At 39.9% G+C, this 26,332-nt stretch overlaps 1 protein-coding gene across 5 annotated transcripts in view; it reads left to right on the top strand.

Annotated features, from left to right (window-relative positions):
• Pur-alpha (Purine-rich binding protein-alpha) overlaps positions 1-26,332 on the top strand; it is an 876,587-nt gene that overhangs the window by 765,499 nt on the left and 84,756 nt on the right. The gene's annotated exons all lie outside the window — the stretch shown is intronic.

Here is a 26,332-nt window from a genome sequence, read left to right as displayed (position 1 = left end):
TTCTCAGTTTAACAGGAAATCATCCTGGTGGTGTTGCGAACAGCCAAGCACATGGGGAGGAGGAAAGTGATGTCAGTGAAATTACGGTTGAGGAAGTGGAAAGGATGGTACATAAACTCCATTGTCATAAAGCAGCAGGAATAGATGAAATTTGAACTGAAATGGTGAAGTATAGTGGGAAGGTAGGGATGAAATGGCTTCATAGAGTAGTAAAATTAGCATGGAGTGTTGGTAAGGTACCTTCAGATTGGACAAAAGCAGTAATTACACCTATCTATAAGCAAGGGAACAGGAAGGATTACAACAACTATCGAGATATCTCATTGTTTAGTATAGCAGGCAAAGTATTCACTGGGATCTTGGAAGGGAGGTTGCGATCGGTTGTTGAGAGGAAGTTGGATGAAAACCAGTGTGGTTTCAGACCACAGAGAGGCTGTCAGGATCAGATTTTCAGTATGCGCCAGGTAATTGAAAAATGCTACGAGAGGAATACGCAGTTGTGTTTATGTTTTGTAGATCTACAGAAAGCATATGACGGGGTACAGGGGCAAAAGATTTTCACCATACTGGGGGACTATGGAATTAAAGTTAGTTTATTAAAATCAATCAAAGGCATTTATGTTGACAATTGGGCTTCAGTGAGAATTGATAATAGAATGAGTTCCTGGTTCAGGGTACTTACAGGGGTTAGACAAGGCTGTAATCTTTCACCTTTGCTGTTTGTAGTTTACATGGATCATCTGCTGAAAGGTATAAAATGGCAGGGCGGGATTCAGTTAGGTTTGAATGTAGTAAGCAGTCTGGCCTATGCTGACAACTTGGGCTTAATGGCAGATTGTGCCGAAAGCCTGCAAATAGGTGCAATGAGTACGGTATGAGAATTAGCCTCTTGAAGACTAAATTGATGTCAGTAGGTAAGAAATTCAATAGAATTGAATGTCAGATTGGTGATACAAAGCTAGAACAGGTCGATAATTTCAAATATTTTGGTTGTGTGTTCTCCCAGGGTGGTAGTATAGTAATTGAGATTGAATCAAGGTGTCGTAAAGCTAATGCAGTGAGCTCACAGTTGCGATCAACAGTATTCTGTAAGAAGGAAGTCAGCTCCCAGACGAAACTATCTTTACATTGGTCCCTTTTCAGACCAACTTTGCTTTACAGGAGCGAAAGCTGGGTGGAGTTAGGATATCTTATTCATAAGTTAGAAGTAACAGACATGAAAGTAGCAAGAATGATTGCTGGTACAGACAAGTGGGAACAATGACAGGAGGGTACTTGGAATGATGAGGTAAAGGCTAATTTAGGAATAAACTCGATGGATGAAGCTGTACGCATAAACCGGCTTTGGTGGTGGGGTTATGTGAGGCGAATGGAGGAGGATAGGTTACCTGAGAGAATAATGGATTCTGTTATGAAGGGTGAGAGAAGTAGGGGTAGACCAATACGATGATGGTTAGACTCGGTTTCTAACGATTTAAAGATAAGAGGTATAGAACTAAATGAGGCCACAACACTAGTTGCAAATCGAGGTTTGTGGCGACGTTTAGTAAATTCACAGAAGCTTGCAGACTGAACACTGAAAGGCATAACAGTCTATAATGATTATGTGTGTATGTATATGTATGTATGTATGTATGTATGTATGTATGTATGTATGTCACAGAAAGGCCTTTAAATCTGTTTTCAAACTCATTCTTCAGTAAGTCAGTCAACTTAATAAACTGATCATATGCCACTGAATTATTTGAGTTCACTTCTTGAAGCTCGGCACAACATGAAAAGTGTGAGAACATGCCCTTCTCTAATTGCTGTAGAAATAATTTTGATTTATTTTGGAATGCTAGTACATAACTATACACTTAATTTAAAAGCATGCCTTTCCCTTGTAATCCCTTATTATTAAAAATATTTAAATGTTGCATTATATTTGTTAATCCCACATCCAGTTTTCATCACGAAATCCTGCCACTTCTTTCTGTTTCATGTTCGTAAATGTGCTTATTTCTTCACAAAGATGAAATAAGTGTTTTAAAATATTACCACAACTAAGCCAGCATACCTCGCTATGATAAATTTCATCGCCATAATTAGGATAGATTTCAGGCAGAAATGACTGGAACTGCCAATGATAGGGTCCATGTGATCGAAAATAATTATTTGTATATGTAGTTGTTCATCACATGTAGATTTTTTACTTTTCCACATAGCACTTGTTGATGAATAATGCAGTGTAATTCAAGAGGCATATCAGTATTTCTGTTATTAAATTTGTTTCTTATTCTTCCAATTAATCCAGCTGTTGTACCACTCATATTCCTTGCTCCATCTGTTATAGCTGCCTCTCCAGCCCATCCTAAATCGAGATCCTTCAATGTTCCACTCGGTTGGAGAAACAAATCCTCGCCTGTTGTAGTACCATGGATGCTTCTTAAAGATGCCAGCTCCTCAGTTATTTCACGTGCTTTGTCATGCCACAAATAAAAACTCCTCTCTTTTTTTCTGTTATTTATTTTGTCTCTTGTCTTTCACTGCCTTCTAAAATCTGCTACACCTTCATCCAAAGCCAACAAAAAGCACTGCTTGTTACTCCTTTCAAATATTCGTGTAGAATAGCTTGAGTTTCTGCTGCATTTGACAGATAACGACGATAAAAGTTGATCAAACCGAGGAATGTGCGCAAGTCTCGCACTGTCTCAGGTAACTTATAATCTTTGATTGCTTGTACCTTCTCGGAAAGTGGTCTCGCATGATTTGGTGTAATCAGGTATCCTAGAAATTCAAGTTCTTTTGCAGCTCTTACAGATTTAGTCATGTTGATACGGAGGCCATACTTCAACAACCGTTCAGCTGTAGGTGATGCTTGTGTTCTGGAACTGATTTGGAGGCAATCAATGTATCATCCAGGTACGGGAATACGAAATTTAACCCATTCAACACACCATGGATGAACTGCATGAATGTCGATGGGGCATTCCTGATTCCAAAACTCATGACATTAAATTCAAAAAGTCTGAATGGTGTGATAATGGCAGTTTTGTGCCTGTCTTCTTCTGTTATTTGGATCTGAAGATGCGCCCTGATTAAATCGATTTTGGAAAAAATCGTTGAACCATCCAAGATGTGATGAAAGTCTTCAAGTCTTAGAATAGGATACCTGTCGGGAACTGTTTGTTCATTCAGTCTCCTATAGTCTCCACATGGATGAAGAGATCCATCCTTCTTGTTTACCAAGTGAAGAGGTCTAGCCCATTCTGCCTGTGATGGCCTGATGATTCCATGGTCCAGCATAAATTGAAATTCTTGTTTTGCTTGGTGTAACCGATGAGGTGCTAATGGTCTTGCTCTAGAATAAACTGGAGGTGCTTGGGTTTTGATATAATGTTTAATATTATGTGGAATCTTTCTGGTACCAAATTTGACGATGTTATTTCACGATAGGACCTAAACAAACAAGTCGGCAAATTGCATACTTTTGTTCACTGTACTTATAGCCTCATTTTCCGAAATAGACATAACCTCACCCTTGCTTTTAAGTTTGGTTACGCCATCTGTTAATTGTTTGTTACGAATATCGACACATAAGTGAAATTCGTTTTAAAAATCTGCTCCTAATATACCCTTGTTGACCTTAGCAATTACAAATGGCCACTGAAATTGTCTGCATAAACCTAAATCCAAAGTTAGGGTTTTGATACCATACGTTGGAATTACAGTCCCATTGGCAGCATCGATTCGATCACAGTTCCTTAGTGGAATTATTGACACATCTGCCCCACTGTCAACAAGAAACCGCAGGCCTGTTTTATTATCTGTTATGAATAACCAGTGTTTGCAGCTTCTGTCTTGGTTCTCGGCAGGTGAACTATCCGCTAATTCTACTCCCCGTTGGAGTTTTCCGACGACTTCCATGAGAAAGGGTGTTTAGATTTCTCTGGAATGCACTGTTGACCAAATCGGAAATGATAATAGCGGTACTTGCCTTTTGGGTCACATCTTCTTCTACTTCGGCTGTAGTTACGACTAGAGCTTCGCCGGCGAGAACTACGGTTTCGACTGCTTTGTTGTCCTATGGACATCGTAGCGATTTGTTGTTCCGAATGAGCCATCTTAGTAACTAGCTCATTAATAATAGTATCTTTTGGGTCTTGGGTATCAACCTTGAATACGTCATTGTGGGGGCTCATCTCCAACATCTTATCAGTCATCACTGCGACACGCTCCAAGCACTCTTCGCTCACGACTAGGAATCTGGAAGCTTGTCTAACCAAAGGGTTCTAATAACCTTACCAGTCACATCCTTTCCAGCTAATGACTGAATTTTTCTAAGAAGCTGATTAGGTTTGTAATCTCCTAACTCTACACCAGTAAACAATCTTTTGATTTTCACATCTTCACTCTCTTTAAAAAAAAAACACAGTGGGTGGGGGATGCAGATGAAGAATACACCCACGGTATCCCCTGCCTGACGTAAGAGGCGACTAAAAGGGGCGACCAAGGGATGGTCCATTTAGAACCATGAGACTACTTGTAATTAGTACCACCCCGCAGGGAACACCATGGGTCGCATTAACTTCGCGTAGTACCACAATGTTATGTACGCAATAGGTTTGTGATAAGTAGCGACAGTGTGTGAATCAGGAGGAGGGTCCTACAGTACCTGTGATTCGTACCCTTATATGAGCAACACCATGGGATGAACGACACCATGATTCTGCCTTACCTATGCTCCGTTCCCACTATGTGAGTATTTCCACGGGATAGGACGAGTCCCTGTGGTTAGTCCACTTATGTGAGGAACGCCTTAGGTTTGCGTTGCCGTTATAGGTTTGCGTTGCCTGTATGTGGCGCCGCAGTGTGCGAGACACTATAGGTCTGTGTTACATGTGCGCATTACACTACCTGTGAATAGTACCATAATGTGTGGAATACCCCGAGTCTCTGCTACTTTTGATTAGTACTGCAACATTGCACATAGCATGGTTGTACTTTCCTAGCAATAAATACCATTATGAGGGGCTGATGACCTGGATTTTGGACCCGTTTCGACTATACAAATAATCGATTCCGCATCGTGCTATAGAAGCAGTCCCTTGGTCAGTATTACTATTGTTTTGTGCCAGGTTCTGTGCATATGAGGCACTATGGGTCGGATCCACTGATCGTTTTTAATTCGTATCCGTCCATCCATTCATTCTTCGTTCTCATGCTTTGAATTCTGGTCAGTGGAGGATTTTTGAATTTTTTTTGGAATTTTAAGTTGTCATTTCATTTCATCTCATTTCGTACCATTAGGGACCGATGACCTCGATGTTAGGCCCCTTTAAACAACGAACATCAATCACTCTCTTTAAAAATATCCAGGAGTCATGATTTGGCGGCCGTATATTTAGCAGTTCCTGGTCCTGTTATTATATCCCAAATATTCTCAATATATTTTGGCTCGAGTTGGGCAATTATGTAATTAAATTTGGTTTCTTTTGATGTGATTCTGTTAATGCTGAACTGGGCTTCTACTTGGAAAAACCAAATTTCGGGCTTCTCGGACCAAAATGGAGGAATTTTTACGCTAACCTTGTTAGCTTTGCATCCTACGGTTGGGATATCTTTGTTTTCCTGGGTTGCCATTTTGGGGTTAGTTCCTATTGTATATATTTTTGAATACACAATTTACAACACAGTCTACAGTCTAAGATGGATATTCATCACAGGATGATGAAATAAATGCAACTGAAAACTTCTACTCACGTAACAGTGTGTCGTTTAATTGGTGGTTGCTTTATGTTTCACTTCACTACACTTCAAAAACTTGCTGTTATCTTTATCACGTCGGGTTCACGAATGTTACTGCTTATAACTCTTGGTCACTAATCAGTATTTAATGCATTTATTTACTCTGCTGTATGTACAAAAATAAGACTTTACAAGCAAAAACACATCTTAATGAATTTGCGATATCGGGCTCCTCCTCTTTTTTTTCTGTTATTTCTTTTGTCTCTTGTCTTTCACTGCCTTCTAAAATATGCTACACCTTCATCCAAAGCCAACAAAAAACACTTGAATGATTTCGATTTTTCACACAATTGTGAGCACAAATTAGCCCCGAGTTCGCATCATTATATGTTATAACATTATAAACTGACCAAATTTATGAGTTGTTTCTTCTCAGGACACATTTCTTCTATTACAGAGAGTATACAGTTCTTCAGAAACTTCCCATCAGAAAATTATTTCCCTTTCTTGGCTAATAAATGTGTAACCGGGTTTCCGCGCCTTTTGGCATGGGAAAATTTTGGATGGCGGCAGTACGAGACTGATCGGTGGAGACACCCTTCCCCGACACAATATGGCCTAAGGAGGACATCTGGGGTTGTGCGAAAGAAACCTTGGTGGCCTTAAGGGTTAGACCTGCTTTACGCAGTCTTTCAAGCACTTTGTTGAGATGGACAAGGTGTTCCTCGAAGGTTTCATTGAAATTACCAAATCATCAAAGTAATTATAGACAAACTTGAATTTAATGTCAGATAAAACATGATCTAGTAACTGAGTAAGGACAGCAGCTCCCGTCACTATCACGAATGGAACACGCTCAAATTCATAGAGGTTCCAATCGGTAGCAAAAGCTGTGAGGTTCTTGGATTTCTCGGCCAGAGGTATCTGGTAATATGCCTGATTTAAATCAAAGGTGATAAAAATTTTGGCATTAACAAACCAAGAAAAACAAGAGTGCAAATCAGGAAGGGGAACAGATTGGAGGACCACCTTACAGTTCAACATCCGATAGTCAACTACAGGACGATAACCCGCTTGCGATTTAGAGACCAGCGAGCATTTGGTCAATAATAGCTTTAAGAGCTTTCATTTTGGGAGGTGACAGGCGATACGGAGGAGAGCAAACAGGTATGTTATCCGTGAATTCAATTTTGTACTCTAAGACATTGGTGACACCTAACTTGTCGGTAAAGACATCAGGAAACTTATCGCAGAGTTTCCTAAGTTGGTTGGCCTGCTCATTGGTTAAATGATTAAAATTAAAAGCTTTGGGTTCGCCAGAATCTTCAGGAACAGCATTAACGTGACACGGCAGAATAGGGGAGTGATCACACAGCTCAAAGGTTCTTGCAGAAAATTTAAAATGGAATCTGTTGAACTGCAGGTCCAAAATCATGCCAGTTTTAGCAATAAAATTGGCACATTTCTAATGTAGGTAAATTGCAAACAGTTTTCATCGAATCGTACCAGGTCTCACTCATCAAGGTGATACTACTCCCAGAGTCTAGTAACACACAGACAGGTTCATTATTTACCTCTATGCATAAGTATGGTAATTTACAAGAAGGTATGGCAGAAATCCCACAAGATTGCAAAAAATGGGCACTAACTTAGAGTCAGACTGGGACAATCATTAGCCTCGGAATTCGGTAAACCGTCCTCCAAAGTACAGTTATGACAGACAAAACAAGAAGCCACGTTTTGGGGTTTACCATCAGAACTGGTTGTTAGTCGTCTAGAATTACTATTGCCTGGAGGTCCAAAGCCAGAAGTATTACGTGGGCACTGCCTAGAGAAGTGCCTAGGTGACCCACAGTTACGGCAAGAAGTATTGGTGGAAGAGCCTCTACCCATGGCATGTCTTGCATTGCCTAAGGTCTTTGCCTTTGGACAATCCCGCTTGAAATGAGCAGAGGAGCCACAATTGAAACATGAACGAGGGTTACGCTAGTTGAAAGCAGGTGAAGGGGCGGTTTTAGTATCCTGAGGATAGGGCATGCTCATAGGAGGGGGGGCTAATGCAAGGCATAACTGGTCGGAATATCGAACACCTTATGCAGAAACCATGACAGCTTCCAACTGAGCGAACGTTGCTGGTCGCGGTGAAAGAGCCAGATATGATCTGTAGTTCGGGGCGAGACCTTCAATAATGTTGGCAACCATTTGGGCCTCGGAATAGTGGAGCCGGAAAATCGTAGCTTGGAGCTATATTCAGATAATTCAGATAATGACTCATTGAAATGTTGCACTCTGAAATAGTGCTTCTGCACTAATGAAAACAAGTCACGAGAAGGAATGAAATATTCAAGCACATGTGCGTGAAATTGATCTACAGTCCATCTTTCGGAAATGACCCTGATGGTATGCTCAGAAAGATCTCCAGATAGATGCGGGTATAGGATTTGAAACAAGTGGTCGTTACTGAGATTGTACATTATTGCCTGATCCTTGAACTAGATTAAGAACCGAAGGAAAGAAATAACCTCATCAACGGAGTTAGCCGAAAATTTAGAGACTCCCTTAAACACAGTAGTCAACGGGTGAGGTAGGTTAGAGAAAATCTGGGGAAAAGCAGCTGTAAGAGGTGCCTGGGAAGGCTTAGAGTGGTCCTGAGGTGTTACATAGGCATCATACCTTTGATTCGGGCGCTCTTGCGAAAAGGATGGAGTACAGAAGGTTAGGTTAGGTTAGGTTAGGGCTACCGTTAGCCTGCAACATTATGGGTGCAGATAATCTCATCTGTGAAAAGTTCTCGCTAATCTGAGAGACCATCGGGGCATTAACCACTTGTGTAGGGGTAATGCAACCTAAAAGGGCACTTGATACCATTGGCCCTAAGATGGGGGGATGGTTTTGCACCATTGCAAAAGAACCAAGTTATGTAACAATAGAGGGCAGACACTGAGCTATGGCAGAATTACCAGTTACCACAGGAAAATTAGTAGAGGTACCGAGATGCAAAGAAGATACATTATATGAATCACTTACAGGTGTCCCAGCTCTTGACAACGAAGCAGAAGATCCCAGGCAAACATTACTCACATCAGGCTCCTGAATAACACTAGCACTAGTTGCTAAAGTACACACTCGATAAGCTGCAGATGCGGAACCAGAGTTAACACTTTCACATGATCCAGAGAGGGTAGACACTTGAACCTCAGAACTAGTGTTAGTCAACTCCTTCCCTTCAAGCAAGTCAATTATTTTGTCCAATATTCTTTAAAGCTGTACTAATAGGGATTCACACACCTGCCGCTCATTTGCTGGCAATTGGAGAAACACAAATCCCTAATTCTGTCCAGGTATTGTGATAACTGCACCTTAACCCATGCTAGTTGGCCATGTGAGAGCTCAGAAGCACCAAAAGACACAAGAATGGCATTAAATTCCGCCAATTTATCTTTAACCACGGCCAAAGACTCACGCAACTCATCCATAGTTAACTCAGGATTGGTTACAGGTAAATCAAGGGACTGTTTCATTAAGCTAGTGTCATCTCTGACATTGCCTGTAGAATTCAGTTTGCGGATGCGAAGTTCGTAAATTAGTTCTGACTTTCTCAAATGGAAAGGATTAGGAAGAGCACGAGCCATCCTGACGGGTAGAAACTAAATTTCAAGGCTTTCCTCTATATTAGGTTAAGTACGATCACTGTTCACTTTTCTTTAATTCGCAACCACTTTGCTGCTGCTGCTGCTACCAATACGTAACCGGGTTTCCGCGGTTACACGTTACACAGTAAAAAGGGAGGAAAATAAAACAAATTACATGGTACTTTAAAACCCTAGACACGCAATAAACATCAGATGACCTGCGCCGCAATACACACAAACGAATATCAGGTTGGTCAACTTGACGACTATAAACAAGGAACGTGGAACAGGGGCTGGGAACCTACCAAAGGCCATAGAAATGCAAAGGTTGCAGGTTTTCAGAAAAATCAACAGTGATCTCTTGTTTACAAAGTATTATTTCCGAAATCAACATTACAAGATAACTTCCGAACATCTTCATCTATCCGCACAATCGAGATACACAATTTACAAATACAAAATTACATGTTGGACAAGAGCTTTGCTATTAGGCCAAGAGGTTAACCAAATATATCTTAGCATACTCCAAGTTCTACAATACAATCTTGAAGGTAAGGGAAACACAAGATGCAAGTACAACAGTTAAATAGGAGTTCACGTGCTTTCTAAAACATCTGAGCAATAGTGTGGTGACTAGGGCAAACTCCTATGTGATAACACCAAGGAACTTTAAATTAAAACGGGACTGAAAGCAACCGTGCTTACCCCAAGGTAGCCCATCCTGGGAGCGAGGATACGCTGATTTGCGTCAAAACAGCTGGACTGATGATAGAACCAAAGACCACGAAATCCTGCCTCGCTCACTTAAAAAGGGAAGTCTGTCCTTGGTGCGATTACCGAGTGACCAATCAGAGCACAGCAGCTTGCCTATCACCACCCAGATACATCAATCACAACTCTCTATCCAGTCGCGATGTTTATACAATATTCCCGAACATATATGGACACCAATCGCGAACTTTCCGTTTTCCACAATCCGTAAGGACATATTTCTAGAATCGACAATCGACAGGGAAAGTCCGCATCACAACCTTTCTGGACTGTTCCAGCTATTACATATCAATAATTTTACAACCTAGTAGTTACTTAAGTGGATAAAATGAATAAAAATAAAACATACTACAAAAATATCTTATACCATACAGGTTAAGTAGCTAAATAGAATATGAATAAAATATTCTACAATCTACAACATTCCACATACAGTGAGTATTCTGACCATTCAGCCAACTGGCCTTCTGTTCAGAGGGTCCCAGGTTCGATTCCCGGTCGGGTCGGGGATTTTAACGTTCATTGGTTAATTCCAATGGCCTGGGAACTGGGTATTTGTGCTGTCCCCAACATCCCTGCAACTCACACACCACACATAACACTATCCTTCACCACAATAACACGCAATTACCTACACATGGCAGATACCGCCCACCCTCATCAGAGGGTCTGCCTTACAAGGGCTGAACTCGGCTATGAATAGCCACATGAAATTAAGTGAGTATTCTTTAAAAAAGATTTACAAATAAAATATTCTACAAAAACTTTCCACATCATAGAAATTCTACACAGGTCTCAAAATGTGCAACTCTATAACTAGCGCACACTGCAGCAATATTTTCCTCTATCTGTTTTGTGAACATTTGTTTTTGAGTGGTGAGACCATTCATTAAATTTTTGATCTTTTCCTTCCATAATACTCCATCATATTTATTATATAAAGATTTGTGCTTAGGATCATAATGCTGCCTGATGTTGTATTCTTTAAAAACTGAAATATTTTCCTTGCATATCAGACACATTACTTTTTCACTGTTCTCAATACAAAGATAGTCATCAGTCCATTTTTCTTCAAAAACACAGCACTCGCTGTCCATTTTCCTATATTTGGAAAGGGACATTTTCGTTCACAAATAAATTATCAAAACAACTTTAAATATTAGTATTTCGTTAGAACATTAATTCACAGTAAAGTAGTAAACCACAATGAACCTTCCAAAGCACTTTACAGGTGTGAATGTGACTATTTCCTGTGGAAGTCCTAAGATACCTAACTGTACATATATAATCCCCTGTGGAATGCAGCAGGTCTTTCACTCTCCAGGGAAGTCTGCAGCTGTAATTCGAAGAACCGAATGGAGAAAGTCTAATCCTTAACTGCTTTAAGGTGAGAATTATTATACATCTTAGAACTTTCCTACAGCCCAGTAAAAGAAACATCACGTCAAGAAGAAGACTACAAATAATTTAGATATTTTCTTATAGTTTTATCTCCTTTCTTCGTAAATTACTTCAAAGTTCTTATTAACTAGGTTTTTCGGTATCTGTGAAAAACATTAACTGAATATTAAGCACATTATAAAATCTCCGGCAGGGGGCCACATACAACGTCTTTGCAGGCAGTATGTTATTCACCTTTGCTATAAATGAATATTTGCCTCTTGCTGTACCAGAAAATGGTATAGAACAAAAAATCATCATGAAATATTTTCGTATAAAACCAGCCATAAGAGAGTTTTAAACTTAAGGCCCCTTCTGAAGTACTGGGTGTCTTAAGATGTGTCCTATAATTCTATCTCTTCTTCTGGTCAAATTTAGCCAAATCGATCTCCTCTCACCAATTTGATTCTGTATCTTTTCATTCTTGATCCGATCTATCCTCTCACCTTCAGCATTCTTCTGTAACACCACATTTTGAAAACTTCTATTCTTTTTCTTTATGAGCTAGTTATTGTCCATGTTTCACTTCCATACAATGCCACACTCTAGGCGGAAATCTTCAAAAACATCTTTCTAATTCCTTTATCAATGTTCGAGGTGATCAAATTTCTTTTCTTAAGAAAGGCCTTCTTTGCTTGTGCTAGTCTGCATTTTATGTTCTCCTTAATTCTGCCATCATTAGTTACTTTACTACCCAAGTAACAACATTAATCTACTTCCTTTAAGACTAATTTCCCAATCTAATATTTCCTGCATCATCTAAATTCGTTTGACTGCACGCCATTACTTTTGTTATGGACTTACTTATTTTTATCTTGTATTCCTTACCTAGACTCTGTCCATACCATTCAGCAATTTCTCCAGATATTCTGCAGTTTCAGATAAATTAACAATACCATCAGCAAATCTCAGGGTTTTGATTTCCTCTCCTTGGATTGTGATTCCCTTCCCAAATTCCTCTTTGATTTGCTTTACTGCCTGTTCTATTTAAACATTGAAAAGTAGGGGAGACATACTGCAACCATGCCTCACTCCTTTCTGGATTGTTGCCTCTTTTTTCAAAGCCCTCGATCCTTATCACTGCAGACTGGTTTCTATACAGATTTTAGATCATTCTTCGTTCTCGGTACCTGATTCCGATCACCTTCAGAATCTCAAATAGCTTGTTCCAGTCAACATTATGAAAAGCCTTTTCAAGATCTACGAACGCCATGTATGTTGGCTTATCCTTCTTAATTCGATCCTCTAAGATCAGATGTAAAGTCAAGATTGCTTCATGTGTTCCAACATTTCCTTTGAAGACAAATTTGTCTTCTCCCAACTTAGTTTCAACTTGTCTTTCCATTCTTCTGTAAATAATACGTGCTAAAATTTTGCAGGTGTGAGATACTAAACTAATGGCGTGGTAGTCTTCACACTTGTCAGCACTGGCTTTCTTGGGAATAGGTATAACAACATTCTGCAAAAATCTGATGGCACCTTCTCCCATCTCATACATCTTACACATTAGATGGAATTGCCTCGTGATGCTAGTTTCTCCTAAGGCAGTCAGTAATTCAGAGAAAATGTCATCAATTCCAGGTGCCGTGTTCCTATTTAGCTCTCTCAAAGCTCTGTCAAATTCTGACCTCAAAATTTGGTCTCTCATTTCATCAGCATCAACAGCCTCTTCTCGTCCCAGAACCGTATCATCTACGTTTTTACCTTGATACAACTGTTGGATATGTTCCTGCCATCTTTCTGCCTTGTCTTCTTTCCCTAGAAGTAGTTTTCCATCTGAGCTCTCAATATTCATACATCTAGTTTTCCTTTCTCCAAAGGTTTCCTTGATTTTCCTGTATGCAGCATCTACCTTTCCAAGGATCATACAACATTTGACATCCTTGCACTTCTCCTTCAGCCATTCTTCCTTAGCTGTCCTGCACTTTATATCTACTTCATTCTTTAATCACTTTCATTCCTTTCTGCCCTCTTCATTTTTCGCATTCCTTTACTTTCATCGTTCATCAATCAGGTCTAGCATCTCCTGAGTTATCCACTGATTCTTAGTTGATTTTCCTTTCTTCCGAACATTTCTTCAGCAGCTCTACTGACCTCATACTTCACAACTGTCCATTCTCCCTGTATTGTGTTTCCTTCAGCCTTTTCATTTAGTCCTTGTGCAATATGTTCCTTGAAACAGTCCCTCACACTCTTTTCTATCAACTTGTGTAGATCCTATCTCCTTGCATTCCTTCCTTTCTTTGATTTCTTCAACTTCAGATGGCATTTCATGACCAACAAGTTGTGGTCAGAGTCCACTTCTGCTCCTGGGAAAGTTTTGCAAACCAACACCTCGTTTGTGAATCTCTGCCTAATCATAATGAAGTCTTTTTGATACCTTCCAGAGTCTCCGGGTCTCGTCCACGTATACAGCAGTCATTTGTGGTGTTTTAACCAAGTATTAGCAAGAACTAAACTATGATCGGTGCAGAATTCAACTAGCCGACTTCCTCTTTCATTCCCTTGTCCCAATCCAAATTCTCGTACTGTATTACCTTCTCTTTCTTGGCCTATCACTGCACTCCAGTCTCCCATCACAATTAGATTCTCGTCACGTTTTACATATTGTATTAAGTCTTCTATCTCTTCATATATTCAATCGATTTCTTCATCATCTGCTGAACTAGTAGGCATATAGACCTGCACTTTTGTGGTGGGCATTGGTTTGGTGTCTATTTTGACAGTAATAATCCTTTCACTATGCTGGTCATAGTAGCTTACCCGCTGTCCTATTTTCTTATTCATTATTAAACCAACTCCTGTATTTCCCCTTTTTTATTTTGTGTTGATAATTCTGTAGTTGCCTGACCAAAATCCTGCTCTTCCTGCCAATGTACTTCACTTATACCAACTACATCTAACTTTAGTCTATTCATCTCCCTTTTCAGATTCTCTAACCTACCACAACGATTCAAACTTATAACATTCCACACTCCTACTCGCAGAATCTCAGTATCTGTTTTCCTGATGATCCTCCCCCTCTCGTGTAGTCCCCACCCAGAGATCCGAATGGGGGACTATTTTACATCCAGAATATTTTACCCGGGAGGAAGCCATCATCAGTACATCATTCATACAACGAGAGTTCCATGCCCTCGGGAGTTAGTTACGCTGTAGTTTCCGTTTGCTATGAGCCGTGTAGCAGTATCAACAGAGCTAAGCCATGTTGAGTATTATTATAAGGCAATATCAGTCAATCATCCAGACTGCCGCCCTTGCAACTTCCAGAAGGCTGGTATCCTCCTTTCGATGTACCATTCGTTAGTCTGGTCTCTCGACAGATACCCATCCGTATTGGTTGCACCTCTGGCTCGACTATCTGCTTCATTGGGACACGCAAGTCTCCCCACCATGACAAGGTCTAATGTTACGCAGGGGAGTTAATGACCTATAACGGGAACCCACACTGACCATCCTAAAGGAGTGATATTATGTCTGACACCATGTAAATGATGCAATATATATGGGACATCCTTCTCAGTTTTGGGAGAAAGCAATCTGCGAACAGAGTCGGCAGAAAAGTACCAACTTCCAGATTTCTCTGTCAGGAGTACTGTGCCGACTTCGACGCAAATACCTGCACCTGAAATTTTGAAAAAATGTGGTGATTTATTCTTGTATATGTGGTATATTTGGTAGCTTGTAATAGGTGTAACATTAATTTGTTCTCAATCTAGTGTCATTAGTTTATAGAGTAATGCAGTTGCATGATGCCTTGTAGATTTTCACAGTACCAGCTGGGCCATCTGGCAGTTAAGTTACACATATTAACTATGCTTGCATGATGTTTCTTTACTTTTAATGGTTCTGCGCAAAGATACCATTTCAGTGGTGCAAAGTATATACTGTTAATAATGCTGGCTTGTGACTATAACTTACTAGTACGTGCTGGAACTTAGAGATGGGGTTGCAATGCAAAAGAATGATTGGTGAAACAAGGAGCACTGTTATGTGAAACAGATGTAACTGGTGAAGTGTACTAGTAATATGTGGGTGAATTGAGTTGATCAGGGACATTGATTTAGTACTTTATTTACACATTTTAATATAACAATGAGTGCCAAAAGAAGAAACTGCAAAAGTAATTCTTTCTTTTGATTAGTCCATTCATTCAGTATGGCTTGAAACCCAATGGACGACTTCAGTAACGTTGGGCAGTACACTGCATAATGACATGAAGTGTTTGTATCTTCGTCCTGACATGGCTTGCAACTGAATCAAAACAGTAACAGTAGAGCCATTTAACAGATTCATCCTTGGGTGAAGTATTGCTGATGAACAGAACAACTATTGAATTGTAATACACATTGTAGTAGTTAAAATTTGTCAAATCAGTAACTGCACCATTTGTAAATTCTTTGTTGAAGGATAATGAATGGATCGTGCCTTACGTATTTGGTCAGGATTTTTTGAGCAGCTGAATACATGCATAATATAATTTTAGATGCATTGAAGGCCTTCATGAGCAAGCTGGAAAATTAAAAAAGGAAGGTTAATGTTATATAAACTTTTAGAGATTTTCATTATTGTCATTGTTGGTGACCATATACTTCTGATATGTGCCAAAAATGAAATGTAGCATTTGACAGCTGTGGAAAATAAATACAGAGGGCCATTGAGGGGGAGATGAATTCAGTACAAAATTTATAGAAATTGGAAGATCAGGAACTGCCGTATGATTTTCAAGATGAATTTGTCAAGATGGAGGTTATTTTGGGAGCAGCAGATATGTTAGGTAAAGAATCAACAACAGAAATTTGGTCTTTATATTCAATTCATACCCAAAAATACACATACACATATCATTGATATATATAAGAAACCATAAAGGTCCAATAATACTGCCTTGAGGAATTCCCCTCTTAATTTTTACAGGGACAGATAAAGCTTCACCTACTCTAATTCTCTGAGTTCTATTTTCTAGAAACAGAGCCACCCATTCAGTCACTCTTTTGTCAAGTCCAATTGCACTCATTTTTGCCAGTAGTTTCCCATGATCTACCCTATCAAATGCCTTAGATAAGTCAATCGCAATACAGTCCAACTGACCTCCTGAATCCAGGATATCTGCTATATCTTGCTGGAATCCTACAAGTTGGGCTTCAGTGGAATAACCTTTCCTAAACCCAAACTGCCTTCTGTCAAACCAATTATTAATTTTGCAAACATGTTTTATATAATCAGAAAGAATGTTTTCCCAAAGCTTACATACAATGCATGTCAAACTGACTGGCCTGTAATTTTCAGCTTTATGCCTATCACCCTTTCCTTTATATACGGGGGCTACTATAGCAACTCTCCATTCATTTGGTAAAGTTCCTTCATGCAAACAAAAATCAAACAAGTCGTTCAGATATGGTACTATATTGCCCCATTATTGCATGGCAAAGACCAGCCAGTGAGCGAGAGATCCCGAGGTGGACCGTTCGTTCATGGCTTCCGTTTCTAGAGGCATTTAAGGGTAGAAAGGGGTTGATGACCAAGCAAAATAAAATGAAATTTCATAACAACACTCTGACATTTATTAACTTAACCATTTCACAACAACAAAAAAATATCCTTGCTGGATTTTGTTTTACAATGAACTTTCATAATACACTGACTGACAGAGCAAATGCAACACCAAGAAGGAGTGGTCAGAACTTTATGCCAATTGCAGGGTAGACTGACGTCACTGAGGTATGCTCATGATGTGAAATGCGCCGCTGTGCTGCGCACGTAGCGAATGATAAATGGGACACGGCGTTGGCGAATGGCCCACTTCGTACCGTGATTTCTCAGCCGACTGTCATTGTAGAACGTGTTGTCGTGTGCCACAGGACACGTGTATAGCTAAGAATGCCAGGCCGCCATCAACGGAGGCATTTCCAGCAGACAGACGACTTTACGAGGGGTATGGTGATCGGGCTGAGAAGGGCAGGTTGGTCGCTTCGTCAAATCGCAGCCGATACCCATAGGGATGTGTCCACGGTGCAGCGCCTGTGGCGAAGATGGTTGGCGCAGGGACATGTGGCACGTGCGAGGGGTCCAGGCGCAGCCCGAGTGACGTCAGCACGCGAGGATCGGCGCATCCGCCGCCAAGCGGTGGCAGCCCCGCACGCCACGTCAACCGCCATTCTTCAGCATGTACAAGACACCCTGGCTGTTCCAATATCGACCAGAACAATTTCCCGTCGATTGGTTGAAGGAGGCCTGCACTCCCGGCGCCCGCTCAGAAGACTACCATTGACTCCACAGCATAGACGTGCACGCCTGGCATGGTGCCGGGCTAGAGCGACTTGGATGAGGGAATGGCGGAACGTCGTGTTCTCCGATGAGTCACGCTTCTGTTCTGTCAGTGATAGTCACCGCAGACGAGTGTGGCGTCGGCGTGGAGAAAGGTCAAATCCGGCAGTAACTGTGGAGCGCCCTACCGCTAGGCAACGCGGCATCATGGTTTGGGGCGCTATTGTGTATGATTCCACTTCACCTCTAGTGCGTATTCAAGGCACGTTAAATGCCCACCGCTACGTGCAGCATGTGCTGCGGCCGGTGGCACTCCCGTACCTTCAGGGGCTGCCCAATGCTCTGTTTCAGCAGGATAATGCCCGCCCACACACTGCTCGCATCTCCCAACAGGCTCTACGAGGTGTACAGTTGCTTCCGTGGCTAGCGTACTCTCCGGATCTCTCACCAATCGAACACGTGTGGGATCTCATTGGACGCCGTTTGCAAACTCTGCCCCAGCCTTGTACGGACGACCAACTGTGGCAAATGGTTGACAGAGAATGGAGAACCATCCCTCAGGACACCATCCGCACTCTTATTGACTCTGTACCTCGACGTGTTTCTGCGTGCATCGCCGCTCGCGGTGGTCCTACATCCTACTGAGTCAATGCCGTGCGCATTGTGTAACCTGCATATCGGTTTGAAATAAACATCAATTATTCTTCCGTGCCGACTCTGTTTTTTCCCCAACTTTCATCCCTTTCGAACCACTCCTCCTTGGTGTTGCATTTGCTCTTGTCAGTCAGTGTATTTTATTCTTCAGTAGTGGCACTTGAGAACCACTTGTATTTCTCGTCCTCCAGCCTTACTGTTCTGGAATGAAATTAACAAAGAAAAATTAGGCCTTTAATGCCTTTGAAATTAAAATATTTAGCTGAAAGAGTTCAAAGACTTCAACAAAGGTTTTTACAAAATTATTAGACAGCGGTCTTGCTTAATGTTCCATAGGAAAAGTTGCTAAAGGTTCCATGAATTTACAGTAGTCTCAACACGTGGTCTAAGCTGAATTCTGATAAATCTCAGCATTTAAAGTATAATATTCATCAATTACACCAGTAGAAGCGTTAGTAAAAATCAAAATTAATTTCAAAATTTATAATCAATTTATTATGATTATTATTATTATTATTATTATTATTATTATTATTATTATTAGAAATAATCTCTAACTTTGTTTGTGTAACATGTTCCTTTATCATCACACGATCATGTTTTCTAACTAGTGTATCTCACTGCATTATCCACATGACAATTATAATTCACATTTTTAGATAATTATTCTTAAGTTAATCACTATGACTCATTATTACTAGAATTCAAGTTCATGTGTGAACATTTAATTCTGACATTTGCATAGCATTCAAATTTTCAAATTAATTTAAAATGTTTCGAAATTTGAATATAAATGTGTTGGAAATTTTTCTTATCCACGTGTGAGCTAATTAAATTATTAATTTACAAAACGCTTGCCTTTGCGGAAAAATGACGAGATGATCTTTCCCTTAAATCATAAAACTCAGCAAAATAAAATCCTATTCTAGTCTTCCTCGACATAAAACTCATTAAATTTTTCCTTAAGGTGCGCAAAAATAAATTCTCAAGGTGGCACACAACGTTGAGCATAATCTGTGTCGCCACAGATGCACGACCAGATTAAATCAAATTGAACAATCAAAAGACATGGAAAACATTAATATTTACACACACATACATCACATTCATACAAGGTAACACGTACTTTTATATACATTATTTACAGTGAATCCTGCCCTTATGAGTTTATTCTTTAATTTTAAGCATGGTCACGTCGACATTCTGCAGAGGATAAATTTGTGTATGGAAAATACTCTTTCTTCATTAGTGGCTAGTGATCGAAATTAGGGATATCACTTGGGTTGAAATATTCCACTCACAACGATGGAGATTCATCTAAATTTCTGAGATATAATTGAAGATTCCAGTAAAATTCCATTACCACCACCATCGCGTGGCTTACAAGTCGCAACTATCGCGTTCGTGAGCCTCAATCGCATTATTATTATTCCCTATCCGTGAAATACATACACAACACGTGCTCCACTTACAATAAATTCCATTGTGCTTCCAAAGACACTAGAACAAGTCAGTCATCACAAATAAATTCTCGAATTAATCAATTATATAATTAACATCCCGCAGGATTGCCGTATTCCAGGCACTTCATGAACAGAGCACATTAAATCTCACATATAAGGAATCTAAGATAAGTTACAGCTCACGACCGTTTAATTCCATTTTTACCCGATCTTTATTTAATTTTAGTATTACTCAAGTGATTATCATATCTATCAATCCTCATGAAATATCGTAAAATTAGATGACTTGATCCTAAAGAATACAAGTGATCTTAAAATGACACTAGGTTCGACCCAATCTCACAAATTGTACACGTAAATTCAAATCCGATTAATTTCAATATCACAGGCAAATAAATAACGTTTATCGCGTGGTCAGTGATTTTTAGATATATCTAACTCATATGCATGGGAACACACTCAAAGACAGACTACACATCTAATCTAATAGGTTCCAAATTTCAGTCACACACATGAAACTCGACTACCATGACACCTCAAGAAATGGAAAATGAAATGCTTCTGTCTACAAGAAAACTTACAGATGTACGATTTAAAGAAGAAAGACCTTGTAGCTTTACAAAGATGAGAAAGAAGTAAACTTTTAAATGGTACTCAAGTTTTAGATGAGGTTCGATCCCAGGTTGTAGAGAGTCATTCCAGCATTTTCCCCGGTCAGTCACCTTCTCTTGACCAGATACGTCTCACATACTTAGAAAGTCATGGAGACACGGCAATAGACGTCCCAAGATGAAGTTAGGGTGTATGTTGTCGAAGAATTATTCATCTTGATGTACACTGCAATCTCCGGGATGGCTTCTGTCGCATTCCAGAAATGTAAGCTGTAACTGAGACGACAAATATTAAGATATGCACACACACACACACGCAGAATTACTGAATGTTCTCCTGGATAATTACACTTAACTTGGGTTTTCTAGGTTGGAATTTACTCCATAAGAGTTAGTAAATAATTTCCACTAAATTCGGCAGAACGGACGTCTGCTCATACGGCAAAGTTCTCTCCCACGTGGTCACGAACACCAGAGTAACGTAGATCAGCGTCGAGTAGAGTAGAGTAAAGTAGAGATTTACTCAGAACTTGGCTTTTTGTATCCTCGGCTTGGGAGGCGTGTACTTGTCGACGATTATTGGTTCCCGGGGTCTCTTATAATTGGCTCTGACTGTTCGAGAAGCTTGCTGGCAGCCAGGCCGTTTGCGCATGGCAGGTTAGCACACGGGCTCGTCACGTGATTTATCTTGCCCTGCTCGAACGTGGATCAATACATCGCCCCTCTGAATGAAGAAAAAAACTGGTTCGGAGCTCGCTGACTGCTTCCCAAATGACAATTCCAGCTCCCAGCAGACAACAAAACTTTTAATATTAACTTGATGTAAATATTCTCAAGATCACCAAATTTGAAGGCAACAATATCCCAACCCATTGTCTTTAGTATATCCCCCGAAACCTTATCAATTCCAGCTGCTTTTCTAGTTTTCAACTTTTGTATCTTACTGTAAATGTCATTGCTGTCATAGGTAAATTTTAATACTTTTTTAATATTAGTCACCTCCTCTATCTAGACCAGGGCCTCTCAGGGTGCATGCGCGTGGTGCATGCACTGTGCACGGTGCAAAAGAAGACTTCGCTTGGTTGACCAGAGTGCAGACCCCCCACTCCTCTCTCCCTACACCTGTCTCCCCGTTCGGCCTGTCTCCGCGTTCCTCACCTTCACTGCTGTTTCTCCCCCACTGCAAAATGTTTACGTGTGGTGAGCGGAGACGCACAGTTGTATGGGACAAGGTTACCAGTGTTATTAAAAAAAATTTTAAAAAGTGAATTAGAAATACACATACATGTTTGAGAGGAATGTAAACATAATTTTTAAAAAATGCAGAACCTGTAAGCAAAATGAAAATGCTACAGTACTGGAACAAACCTCATTTGTGGATACAGAATGCTCTTCTTCAACCTGTTTCAACTTCCTTAATTCTTTCTCTCTGACGTCTCCTATGATTTCACAATAATTTTCCGAATGTAGTCTGTTGTAGTGTCTTTCAATAGACGATTTTCTTACGCACGTAATTATCGTCCCTCAGATTAAGCATTTGGCGTTATCGTCATGACAAACAAACAAAACAAAAAATACGAAAGTTCCCAGTTTGATTGAAATGGACTTTCGGAAGTCTTTGCTTTCTTCGAAACAGGTTGCTCCATTATTATGTTGTAGTCGTGCGCTTATCTATCTCACTGATAAACACGTCGTCTACCATCAAACGCTTCGTCGCTCTCAGCACACTACACCATCCGAGTCAAGCCGAGTTGAGGCGAAGCGTACCTATGCACAGTGCACAGAGCCTATGCACCTCGCTCTGCACGCGTGAGAGTTTGGGCGTTTGAGAGGCCCTGATCTAGACATTATCCTTGTAACCAAAAATCTTTTCATACTGCTGACTGAATACTTCTGCCTTTTGAAGATCCTTGCTTACACACTCCCCTTGTTCATTAATTATTTCTGGAATGTCCTTCTTGGAACCTGTTTCTACCTTAAAGTACCTATACATACTCTTCCATTTTTCACTGAAATTAGTGTGGCCACCAGTTATGCTTGCCATCATGTTATCCTTATCTGACTTCTTTGCTAGATTCAATTTCCTAGTAAGTTCCTTCAATTTCTCCTTACTTCCACAGCCATTTCTAACTCTATTTCTTTCCAACCTGCACCTCCTTCTTAGTCTCTTTACTTCCCTGTTATAATATGGTGGATCTTTACCATTCCTTACCACCTTTAAAGGTACAAACCTATTTTCACATTCCTCAACAATTGCTTTAAACCCATCCCAGAGTCTGTTTACATTTTTATTTACTGTTTTCCAGCGATCATAGTTGCTTATTAAAAACTCCCTCATGCCTGTTTTATCAGCCATATGGTACTGCCTAACAGTCCTAATTTGAATCTCTTCCTTTCTTTCACATTTATTTTTAATTACCACAAGAACAGCTTCGTGATCACTAATACCATCTATTACTTCGGTTTCTCTATAGATCTCATCTGGTTTAACCAGCACCACATCCAGAATATTCTTCCTTCTGGTTGGTTCCATCACTTTCTGAATCAGGTGCTCTTCCCATATTAACTTATTTGCCATTTGTTGGTCATGCTTCCTGTCATTCACATTACCTTCCGAATTGACATTTGGTCAATTGAGATCACCCGCTACGATCACGTTCCTTTCCTTATCGTTTCCCACATAGCTGATTATCTTATCAAATAATTCTGAATCAGCATCTGCGCTACCCTTTCCTCGTCTGTACACTCCAAAGACATCTAGTTGCCTATTATCTTCAGAAATGAGCCTTACCCCTAGAATTTCGTGCTGGTCATCTTTAACTTTTTTGTAGCTTACAAATTCTTCTTTCACAAGAATGAATACTCCCCCTCCTACCTTTCCTATCCTATCTCTAGGATACACCCTCCAGTTCCGTTAGAAAATTTCTGCATCCATTATATCATTTTTCAGCCATGATTCAACTCCTATTACAATATCTGGTAAGTATATATCTATTAAATTACTTAATTCTATTCCTTTCTTTACAATACTTCTACAGTTGAGCACTAACAGTTTTATGTCATCCCTACTTGATTTCCAGTTCCCTGTTCCCTTAACACCGCTGCCTAGCGCACCCTGTTTCCCTTAATGTACCTCCCTATAACCCTTCTAAACAAATTTCCTAACTTATATATACCACTGCGGTTTAAGTGAAGGCCATCTGAGCGCAGATCCCTATCTCGTACCCACCTATTAGGATCTAGAAATTTCACTCCCAGTTCCCCACATACCCACTCCATAGTCTCATTTAAATCCCCAATCACCTTCCAGTCAGTATCCCTCCTACACAGTATTCCACTGATAACAATCTCCGCTTCCTTAAACTTCATCCGTGCTGCATTTACCAGATCCCACAGATCCCCGACTATGTTGGTACTTATACCTGCTTGTCTTACGTTGTTAGTACCAACATGAAACACTACCACTTTCTCCTTTCCCTCCTCCTTCTCTTCTACTTTCTTCAACATCTGTCTTAACCTAATTCCTGGATAACACTCTACCCTGGTACCCTTTCCTCCACACACTTTCGCGACATGTCTAACGATAGAATCCCCCATGACCAGAGCCTCAACCCTACCCACCTCATTTGATCCCCTCCCCTCCTGGTCAGTCCTATCTTTCCTGACAGCTGCAGAAGCTACTTCCTCCTCCCTTTTCTCCATCCCATGACCCTGTTCCACCGGTCTTTTCCTGTCCACTACTCCACATTTCCCTTTCCTACCTCTTCCCTTTCTCCTACTTCCAAACTTCTCGGCAACAGTTCCCTGTTCCTCACCTTCTCTCGGTTGTTCTACCTGCAGTGACTCGTACCGATTTCTCACCGACACCTGTCCTGAATTTTGATCCTGAATGGAGCCCTTAGCCTGCAATCTCCTTCCCCTTAAAACATTAGACCACCTGTCTTCCACAGTTCCCCCATTTCCTTCCAATCCCTCTATTTCACCTACTGTATCTTGTACATTGTTTGGAGGCCTACTTTCCTTCCTGTCCTCTGAGAGTATCCTAATTATCTCCCTCAAGCTCTCCAACTCCTCCCTCATACTCCTTAATGCCTGGCCACACCCACAGTTCCTACACTCGCACTGCTTAGGCATTTTTTTTTTTGCTAAATAATGAAAAGAAAAGGAAAAATAAGATAACTTATTCTGTGCAAAATAAAAATGAAAGGAAAGAAATATTGTCTAGGTTAGTTCACAAAGAACACACGACAGTAAGTTATTTAATATAGGCTACTGCTACACTACAATACTACTTAATTGTACTATTTTTATTCCTATAACATGCTAACACGATGAAAATTGCTGTTTACTGGAAACAGAGAATAATACACAAGAATTACACAATTCTTAACTGCAGTTAAGTCTACCCTAATTACAACAACAGAATTTTAGTAAGAGAGTTACTACAGATACTACAGAAATGGTACTATACTATACAAATATTTCACAGTAATAGAATAAACACACTACTTTCTAATAAGATGCTATAATACACTACGATCATTTTAAACTGCATTCAGACTAAGTACAGATACTACAATACACTACAATAATTTTAAACTACGTTCAGATGTATTCTAATTACAACAGGTTATTACCAAGAAAAAACAGAAAAGAAAATTACCATTAAAGTTCGAAATTCGCAAAACTACTCAAAATTATAGAATAGGCACTCTAATTTCTAATAAGTTACTATACTACACTACAATAATGTTTAAACTACGTTCGGACGTATACTAACTTCTTACTAAGCACAAATAGAAATGAAAATTCCAATTAGGCCTAAATTTAGATATTCGCAAGAACTACTGGTAGGTACGGTACTCAAAGATTACCAACAAAGTTAAACACGTATACAGATTAATATTAGTACTACTTTGTCCTACTATGCTGTAACAGAAATGAAACCTGCCGTTTGCACAAAAATACACACAAATTTAACAGGCAAGATACTATGTAATATACTGTATCTACACTACAATTCTCAACTGAAATGCGGTTATGTGATCTTTACAGATGGTGGATTACTAATATTTTCCCTACTCCGCAGGACGGAGAATAAAAGTGTATCCTGCTGCCATTTATCCCACCTGTTTGTACCAGCGATCATTCTCTCTACTTTCATAACATTTACTTGTAACTTATCAATAACAATAAGATATCCTGAACCCCCACAGCTTTGACTCCTGTAAAACAAGTTGGTTTGAAAACAGACTTGGTGTAAAGTTAGTTTTGATTGGGAGCTGACTTTCTTCTTACAAAATTATGTTGATCGCTACTGTGAACTCGCTGCATTTGCTTTGCTTCACCTTGATTCAATCTTTCTTAATATACTACCATCCTGTGAGAATATACATCATAAATACTTGAAATTATCCACTTGTTCTAGCTTTGTAATATCAACCTAACATTCAGTTCTCTTAGGTTTCTTACTTGCTGACATCACTTTAGTCTTGGAAAGGCTAATTTTCCTATCATTCTCATTGCACCTGTTTCCAGCTTTGAAGAAATTAGACAGCAGGCATTGGTATAGGCCAGACTGTTTACTATATTTCCACCTAACTGAATCCCTCACTACCACATTATACCTTTCAGTAGATCATCCATATAAACTATGAATATAAAGGTGAAAGCTTCCAGCCTTGCCAAATCCCTGTTAGCATCTTGAACCTAGAACTCATTCTCACTGCAAGCCAAATTGTCAACACAAAATCCTTTTATTGCT

The sequence above is a fragment of the Anabrus simplex genome, chromosome 2 (assembly GCF_040414725.1).
Source record: "Anabrus simplex isolate iqAnaSimp1 chromosome 2, ASM4041472v1, whole genome shotgun sequence".
NCBI classification, from domain to species: Eukaryota; Metazoa; Arthropoda; class Insecta; order Orthoptera; family Tettigoniidae; genus Anabrus; species Anabrus simplex.
The sequence above is the reverse complement of the archived record's forward strand: the minus strand, read 5'-3'. Positions and strand labels throughout refer to the sequence as shown.